Genomic DNA, 8,441 nt, shown 5'->3' on the forward strand with positions numbered 1-8,441 from the left:
CCCCAGACAGACTCTCTGGGGGAGGGGGGGTTCCTTCATCTCCTGGGCAAGATCAACCTGGAAAACTTAGGTGGCAAGAACTGCCAGGGTTCGCACTCGGAGTCTGGCCGGGCAGTAACACCAGCGTGCGGGTTGTGAGGATGTCAGTGAACTTAGCAAACATCCTGTGGTGGCTTAGCCTGCTTGGCGAGGTATCCATTTCAAAAGGAAGGTTTCACAGAGGTCTTTGCTTCCCAGAGGAGTGTGGCTATAACGTGAGATGATGGGGAAGTAACAAGACTCTGTTTTGGTTTGCCTTTTTTTTTTTTTTTTTTTTTTTTTTTGGCCACCCATGTTGTAAACCAGCCGCAACAGCCGCAACACAGTCTTTGGCAAAAGACACATTCACCTCATTCACCTGAAAAAACAGTTCTTTTTTCCTATTTATTAAAAAAAGGAAGAGTCAGTATTTGCAGTACCTTATGTATGGTCTAACTGAGAAGCAGGTGGTGGCGTAAAAAAGGGAGATGTCTAAGGGAGCAGAGGTGGAAACTGGGAAGGCCACCCTGCTTCGCCAACGCAGACCACCCCCGAGCCTGCACGGGGCGGGGGGGAGCAACCGTAAGAAATTAGGCATATAATGCTCCTTTCTGTCCTGCTATGCCAGGCGTGGGGGATTCCTTGAAAACCCTTGGGAAGAGCTGGGCACCTCAGACCAACATTCATCACAGCCAGGCTGCTGGGCAGGAGCTATAATCTATCTAGCCACTAACTCGCTATTTACAGCCTTACATTTTTCTCCTGGCAGAATAGTAATATATGTTAGAGTCATCCTAGCTTGTCAGGGCATAGTAAGGGAGAGGAAAGACAGCAGGCTGTAATGATTGGAGCATTTTTCCAAAATACAGACCAGATTTGTTCTTTGCGGGAAGGTACGAGAGCCGCTCACTGCACAGACTTTCCTTAAACCCAGGTAGGGGAATATTTTGTGACGAGGYGCTCACCATTTTTCCCCCGTTGCGGGTGTGCCGTGTTACTTGGCTCACTTAAACACTGACCACAGACTTGAAGCTGTGGGTGAGCGCTTCCCGTGAGGCTGCTGGATGAGAGGGCTGTGCTCCTCCGCTYTGTGGCTTCTGTGGCATTAGATATGCTTGACATACATCTCTCCAACGAGACCTTGCTGGTGAGACAAGCATGAGGAGGTCCAATCTGTAACTCCCAGTGAAGCCTAGACACGAAATAGGCACCGAGCCACGCAGCTATGGGGACACGAAGAGTGCTGGAGGCAGCTCTGAGGCCTTCAGGAGTAGGCAGAAGCTGTGCCAGGGCTGTGAAGGTTGGGACTCAGGTATCCAGGCCTGCTATGAACGACTTCATTGGAGCGTCTCTCACGTGAGATGGTCAAGCAGGGACACTCACTTCTACTGAGCACCAAGCTGGTCACAGCCACCACATTACAACGTCCCAACTTCTCCCAAGGCCCTCAGCTCCCCCCCACAAATCCTCCTGCGTGGCTCTCGGCTCCCCAGCGCGCCCCGCATCCCACTCATCGTGCCTTTCCCCCCTCCCCAGTGTGGACCTGTCCTCCCAGTCCTCTCCCCAGCCCACCCCAGCCCCCAGCGCTGGCCACAGCGTCCTGCTTGCTCAAGTGGGCGGGAGGCAGCCAGCGGCGTGGAGCTGCTGGGTGCTCGTGCTGCTGGGGGCAGGGCGCCATGGGGTGGCAYCGTGGGGTGGCACCGTGGGGTGGCACCGTGGGGCGGGTGGGTTTTGGCTTTGTCTCACTCCCCCCCTTTTTTTTAGGCAGGATTAAGGTGCACGTCAGTAACTGCTGTGCTAGGAAGCCAGCACGACGGGGAGACATTGCGACGTCCCGTCTAATCTTRGAGCACGGGGCAGGCACCCGGGAGGGTGGGCTTCTCCCAGGGAATTTTAATAATTTATACAAAATTATACAAAGCAAGGGGAAGGAAAGGAGGCCGGAAAGGGGYTGCGTGGCCTGGGGGTGCGGGAAGGGAAAGCGCGGGCGTCCAGCAYTCAGCGCCCCGTCGGTATTTTAAAACCCGCCTAGGTGTGTGTCCTGCCCAGGAAGGGGCCAAAAATGAATCCGGGCAACCGACCCGAAACGAATCACCCGAATTTGAGGTCAAATTTCCGATCAACTCGGGCCAGCTGTTACGTGGACTTCTGAGGCTCAGGGAACCTGGGCTTCGGTGACCACCTGTACCTCCACCCCCCCCCAAAAAAAAAAAAAAAGAAAGAAAAAGTCCTCGCCAACAACACCTCACGTCCTCCTCGGCCGGAAAAGGGCCCGGCGTCGCCTGCTGTGAAATATTCCTATTTATCAGCGGTGCAGCCGGCGCCCGCGCGGGCTCGGGCCGAGACGCGGCGCGGGCTGGGCGCGGAGGCAGGAACTCGACAGCGAAGCAGGTTAGGAAAAAGCTGACCTAAGTTTTAGATTTTATTCATTCGTACAGTATTTACAGCAGTTGCTTTCATATTACAATTCTCTTTCATCTTTTCAGTTTTCACTTATAAAAAAATGTCACCAAATAAACCTTATATAACCAAGTTTATCACAGCAGGTCTGGTGAATTTTCACAGTTACAGCGGCCATCGGGAACGGGACGGAAGCGCCTCGGAGCCCCCCGGCCCTCGCCGGCCCTCGCCCTTGCCGGCCGTAGGAGGAGGAGGAGGAGGAGGAGGAAGAGGAGAAGGAGGTGGAGGAGGAGGAGGAGGAGGAGGAGGAGGACGCTCCCGCCGGGGCTGCCTCGAGCCGCCGCCTCCCCGCGCGCGGCCGCGACGGGCTCCCCCGAGCCCTGTGGAAGATTCGCTCGCTCTGACCAGCCGCGGCGTTGGCACTAACTCACCCTCACGACTACCACGAAAAAAACCGCGCCGCAGAAGGACTTCGGACGTCGAAGAAAGTTTCCCGCGCCGGCAGGTTGTCCGCGATGGGGAAGCCCGGCGGCCTCGCGCGGCCGTCGCTCCGCTCGCGGGCGCCGCAGCCGCGCGCGAGGCCGGGCCGCTCCCGGCCGGGCCGTCGCCCCGCTCGGCGCGCTCCTTCGCTTCACGCTGGTAATTATTGCTGTTTTAAAAGAGGTTCGTGTTTCCCTGCGGACGCGCAGCCGCTTCGCGTTACAGAGCACAGCGCGCACGAGGCTGAAGGCAGGAAACACAAGACGGACCTCGCGTCGCTCTTGCGCGACGGCGAAGAGATGCGGGGTAAGAGGTGGTCAGGGSAATCCGAGTTTCTCTTTAGGCATGAGCTAAGCCCGTAACCCACGTGCCAAAAAGCCACTGCCTTAGACAGGAGCAGGTCTGTTAAGCAATTTAGCCCCGGTTTCTTCTCCACTGACATTGGACATACCACGCACTCTGCTTACCACCGCCAAAAATGATTTTTACCTTTACCGCGTTTGTCTCAAGAAGACTTTTGCTTTAATAAAATAACACAAGCACACAAACTGCTTAAAGCTAACAGTGCAGCACGAGCGTAAGTACAACCCACAAAGCAATGGATGCTTTGTTAAAACTAATTATATATATATAATTTTTTTWAAAAAAGCAAATATACATATTATAAGTCAAAAGTCTAAGCTTTGGAGGAAAAGAAATTGAAAGCAATGTTAGCTATATGCTCGTTACGCTTACACASCAGCAGCTGCGCCCGCATTCAAACACGTGTCACTCGTAAACAAATTTACAGTTGCATTATGCATTTGTTATGCTCTTGGTCTCAGGAACTTCCACCTCACGGTATTTAGACTTTAAAAGCATGTTCGTCCCCCCAGCTGACCATCGCGTAATGCAAAGACAGCACTGAACAGTAATTTGAAACAGCGACTGAGCTCCAAACGCAGGCTTCGAGCTTACTGATACAAATGATACTGTGTTTTAACTAAGCTCTCTGTTGTTCAAATTATTCTCTAGCTTATTTTCTTTTTGCTGGAAGCTATTCAAAATGAGAATTCAGGTAGCAGTTCTTCAGTGGGAGATAAAAATAGTCTCTGTGCATAGTCTCTAATACTGAAGGATGCAAGAGCATAAATTTTTTTTGCTTAAGGGTCTGTGTGGGCACAGTCTGCGTGAGACAGAAAGGAGAAAATCATCCTTCTGCACATTGAAACCGATTTAGTAGTTTGCATCCATTCATCCTCTCTACGTGGTACAGTACACTCGACCACAGGACTCAGCTAGCTTCGACTGAGATGCCTTTATTAAACTTTAAATAGAGCGCATACCAACAGCATTATACCAGCTCTAATGAAACACAGGCGCCCAGCAAACTTAAAATTAGACTGTTAATTCAGAGGTAACCGGAGCTGGTTCCTGCCCCTGCGTGTTTGACCTGCAGTCAGCCTCTCTGTGTTTGCATCTTAGCCAGAAAAAATATGGCAAATTAAAAGGCAGGAGACCTGGACCAGGGGTGGATGAGGCTCAGTGGAACAATGGACAGCAGCAAACACAGCGACRAGGTTTAGCAAAACTGTAATTCCCTTGGGAATTCCTGCCGCTGAGTTTCACTGATTTTTTTTAAAAAAAATTTAAATTTTTTTTAGCCTCCAGGGCTTTATTCTGCCCTTGCTGAAACGGAGGTGGGGGCGGCACAGAGCAGCCCAGCGGCACGTGTGGGGTTACGCAGTNAAAAATATGGCAAATTAAAAGGCAGGAGACCTGGACCAGGGGTGGATGAGGCTCAGTGGAACAATGGACAGCAGCAAACACAGCGACAAGGTTTAGCAAAACTGTAATTCCCTTGGGAATTCCTGCCGCTGAGTTTCACTGATTTTTTTTTAAAAAAATTTAAATTTTTTTTAGCCTCCAGGGCTTTATTCTGCCCTTGCTGAAACGGAGGTGGGGGCGGCACAGAGCAGCCCAGCGGCACGTGTGGGGTTACGCAGTACGGCTTCACGCGGGCTGCAACCGCCACCCGAGCCGACGCGCCAGCGCTGTGTGCACAGAGCAGCACAGAGTGCCCTGCGTGCACGGAGCGCCCTGCGTGCACAGAGCAGCACAGAGCGCCCTGCGTGCACGGAGCAGCACAGAGCGCCCTGCGTGCACGGAGCGCCCTGCGTGCACGGAGCAGCACGGAGCGCCCTGCGTGCACACAGCGCCCTGCACGCACGGAGCAGCACAGAGTGCCCTGCGCGCACGGAGCAGCACAGAGCACCCTGCGTGCACAGAGCAGCACAGAGCGCCCTGCGTGCACGGAGCAGCACAGAGCGCCCTGCGTGCACGGAGCGCCCTGCGTGCACGGAGCAGCGCAGAGCGCCCTGCGTGCACGGAGCAGCACAGAGCGCCCTGCGTGCACGGAGCGCCCTGCGTGCGCGGAGCAGCACAGAGCGCCCTGCGTGCACACAGCGCCCTGCGCGCACGGAGCAGCACAGAGCGCCCTGCGTGCACGGAGCGCCCTGTGTGCACAGAGCAGCACAGAGCGCCCTGCGTGCACGGAGCAGCACAGAGAGCCCTGCGTGCACACAGCGCCCTGCGCGCACGGAGCAGCACAGAGCGCCCTGCGTGCACGGAGCAGCACAGAGCGCCCTGCATGCACACAGCGCCCTGCGTGCATGGAGCGCCCTGCGTGCACGGAGCAGCACAGAGCGCCCTGCGTGCACACAGCGCCCTGCGTGCACGGAGCAGCACAGAGCGCCCTGCGTGCACACAGCGCCCTGCGTGCACACAGCGCCCTGCGTGCATGGAGCAGCACAGAGCGCCCTGCGTGCACTGAGCGCCCTGCGCGCACGGAGCAGCACAGAGCGCCCTGCGCGCACGGAGCGCCCTGCGTGCACGGAGCAGCACAGAGCGCCCTGCATGCACACAGCGCCCTGCGTGCACGGAGCAGCACAGAGCGCCCTGCGTGCACACAGCACCCTGCGTGCACGGGGCAGCACAGAGCGCCCTGCGTCCACGGAGCGCCCTGCGTGCACGGAGCAGCACAGAGCGCCCTGCGTGCACAGAGCGCCCTGCATGCACACAGCGCCCTGCGTGCACGGAGCGCCCTGCGGCCTCGCTACCTCAGCCAAACTTGCACCGCTTCAAACATCTTTTGAAACAAGCTCCGTGCTGGGACTGTACCAACCTCCGAACGAAACCCGTTTCAGACGGGCCGGCAGCGCTGCCAGCCCCGCGGTCGTGCGCGGACCCACGCGAACACGCGGCGCAGCCCCGCGGAGCTGGAGCTGCTCACCCTGCCCGGGGCAGCCGCGAGCACCCCGGGGCCCGGCGGAGCCACCCGCCGYGCGCTCGCGCAGAGCCAGCGCCGGAGGAGCGAAAGGCACGGCCACACGTAATACTGCACGGTGACAGCAACGCAGAGGGGAAAAAACACCACAAAAAAACCCAAAACACCCCCCCCCAGCGCAGTCTGCTGATGGCAACGCCCCAAACGTCTCCGCGGCGTGAAGCGCTGCAAAGCGCGTCTCGCAGCGCAGGCGAGCTGCAGCTGCCCCAGGCGCCGTCCGCTTCACGGGGGCGACGCGCGGCGGAGCCACGAGGAGCACCGACCGAGGGACTCCGGCGAGGCCAGGCACCGCTCGCCCCGTGCTTCGACTGCTCAGCGTCGCGGGCCCGAACGCGCCCGGGGCCAAGCCTCCGGCAGAGCCTCCTGCGAGCGGGACGCGGCGGCGGACCGGGCGCTCCCCCGGCGGGGCTCCCGCCGCGTCGGGGAGGCGTCTGCAGAGCCCCGCGGTGCCCGGGCGCCTCCCGAGCGGCCGCGGGCTCGCAAACCGAGCCGAGAGCTCCCGCGTTTTAGAAGAAATACTGGCAACCCGATGGTACTCCTGTGGCTGTGGGATCTGGCGGGATTTACTCCGGTTTTGGCATTTCTGACAGGATATAGAGTTTTATTACAAAGGCACAGGTATCCAATAAAACCAGCAACATTCTTTTAATTAAATACCCCAATAAAAAATTAATGCTCAATTTAGGCTTTATGTATTCCTCCCTTATTAAGAGACTAGTATTTTTTTTTCCTGTGGAAAGGTTTTAGTGCAGTGATTATAGAGCAACAGAAAAATAAACTAAAAAAAGGCACAAACTGTTTTTGTGGTTTTCTTTTTCTTACACTTTTGCTAACGCTTTTATATTTGTCTATTTTACTCAGGTTAATAAATCACTGAAAGCAGCAAGAAAATATTCTGCCCATTTCTGTACACTATACAACCCCCCTACCAACAGTACATTATTTCAACTTCAGGAGAAAATGTACAGCATAGAAAGACTTTTAAAAATATAGCGCCCCGTAAAGCAGTTTTGCTAATTAAACGCGCCCTCTCTYGCTACAGCGCCCTTCGTCATCCTCATCCTCCCCGTTATTGCTGGGACGGCCCCTCGGGGGCGGCGGGCGCCCCGCTGCTGGCGCCCCGGGGCCTCCCCCCGGCCCCGCCGCCTCCTCCCTCCCGCTTCTCGCCCCCCGCGCCGCCCCGGCCCCGCCGCGGCTCCTGCACGACCGACACGCGCTCCAGCCTGTCTACCAGTTGCATCGCGATAATTTTTTTTTCTTCCCCCCTCCTCTCCCCCAACGTAATACTTGACAACATATTAACCCCTGCTCCCCCCAGGAACTAAATTAAAGGGGTTTTCCCTGTGAATGTACTAACATAGCTGAATCCTTCCACCCACCCCAAATCAAGTGCAACCAGAAGTGTTTTTTTTTTTTTTTAACACTTCTGATAACACTTTTTAAAAATTAAACCTACTGATTTTTCTTCCCCGAGACATAACTCATGCAAAGTTGCTATTTGTTTAAATAAGTTATAAAAGTTGATATTTCAGGCTAGAAGAAGCTGTAGTCTTGGTTATTCTTTAGTTGGCAGGCACTGTACATACATACCAGGTACAGACACATGCCGAATCTGCTTTGCATTGCTTTTTGCATTGTACAATTCACAAATCTGACATCATTAAAGCAGTTAATTATCTTTTATGGAAGGCTGCAGCCAGGCCACCGACATTTATCACACAAGCAGCTGGCTAAGATGGTAAGTGCGCTCCCCCCGCCCCGCTGCTCTCCGGGACCCCTTGCTCCTCCGAAGGGCTGAGATCTGGGGCGCACATTAACGTGCAGATGTGCTGCCATTAACGTGCAGATGTGCTGCCATAGGAACTGCAGCCTCCGTTACGCCTCAATGACACCATTCAGCAAAAGCCAAAACGAAAATTAATATTAACCAAAAATAAAAACAAACTTTTTTTAAAAAGAAAAAAAAAACACCAAAAAAGAAAAGAAAAAAAAACCCAACACACCCCAAAAGGCAGCAAAGAGAAAGTCCAACGCACATGCGGAGCGGGGCCCAGGCCCGCAGGCTACGCGCGGCGGCGATGCAGCTTCGATCTCGCCTCGCGCTATGTTACAACGGGGCTCAGCGTTCAAATGCTTCGAGTCTGTTTGCTGGCTTAGGAAGGAGGATGAGGACGGAGCAAAGTCACGGTTATACTGGATGCACCGAGGTTCCCTCGGA

Source organism: Rhea americana, unplaced genomic scaffold, assembly GCF_003343005.1.
Source record: "Rhea americana isolate MKP2758 unplaced genomic scaffold, rheAme1 scaffold_30, whole genome shotgun sequence".
Taxonomy (NCBI): Eukaryota; Metazoa; Chordata; class Aves; order Rheiformes; family Rheidae; genus Rhea; species Rhea americana.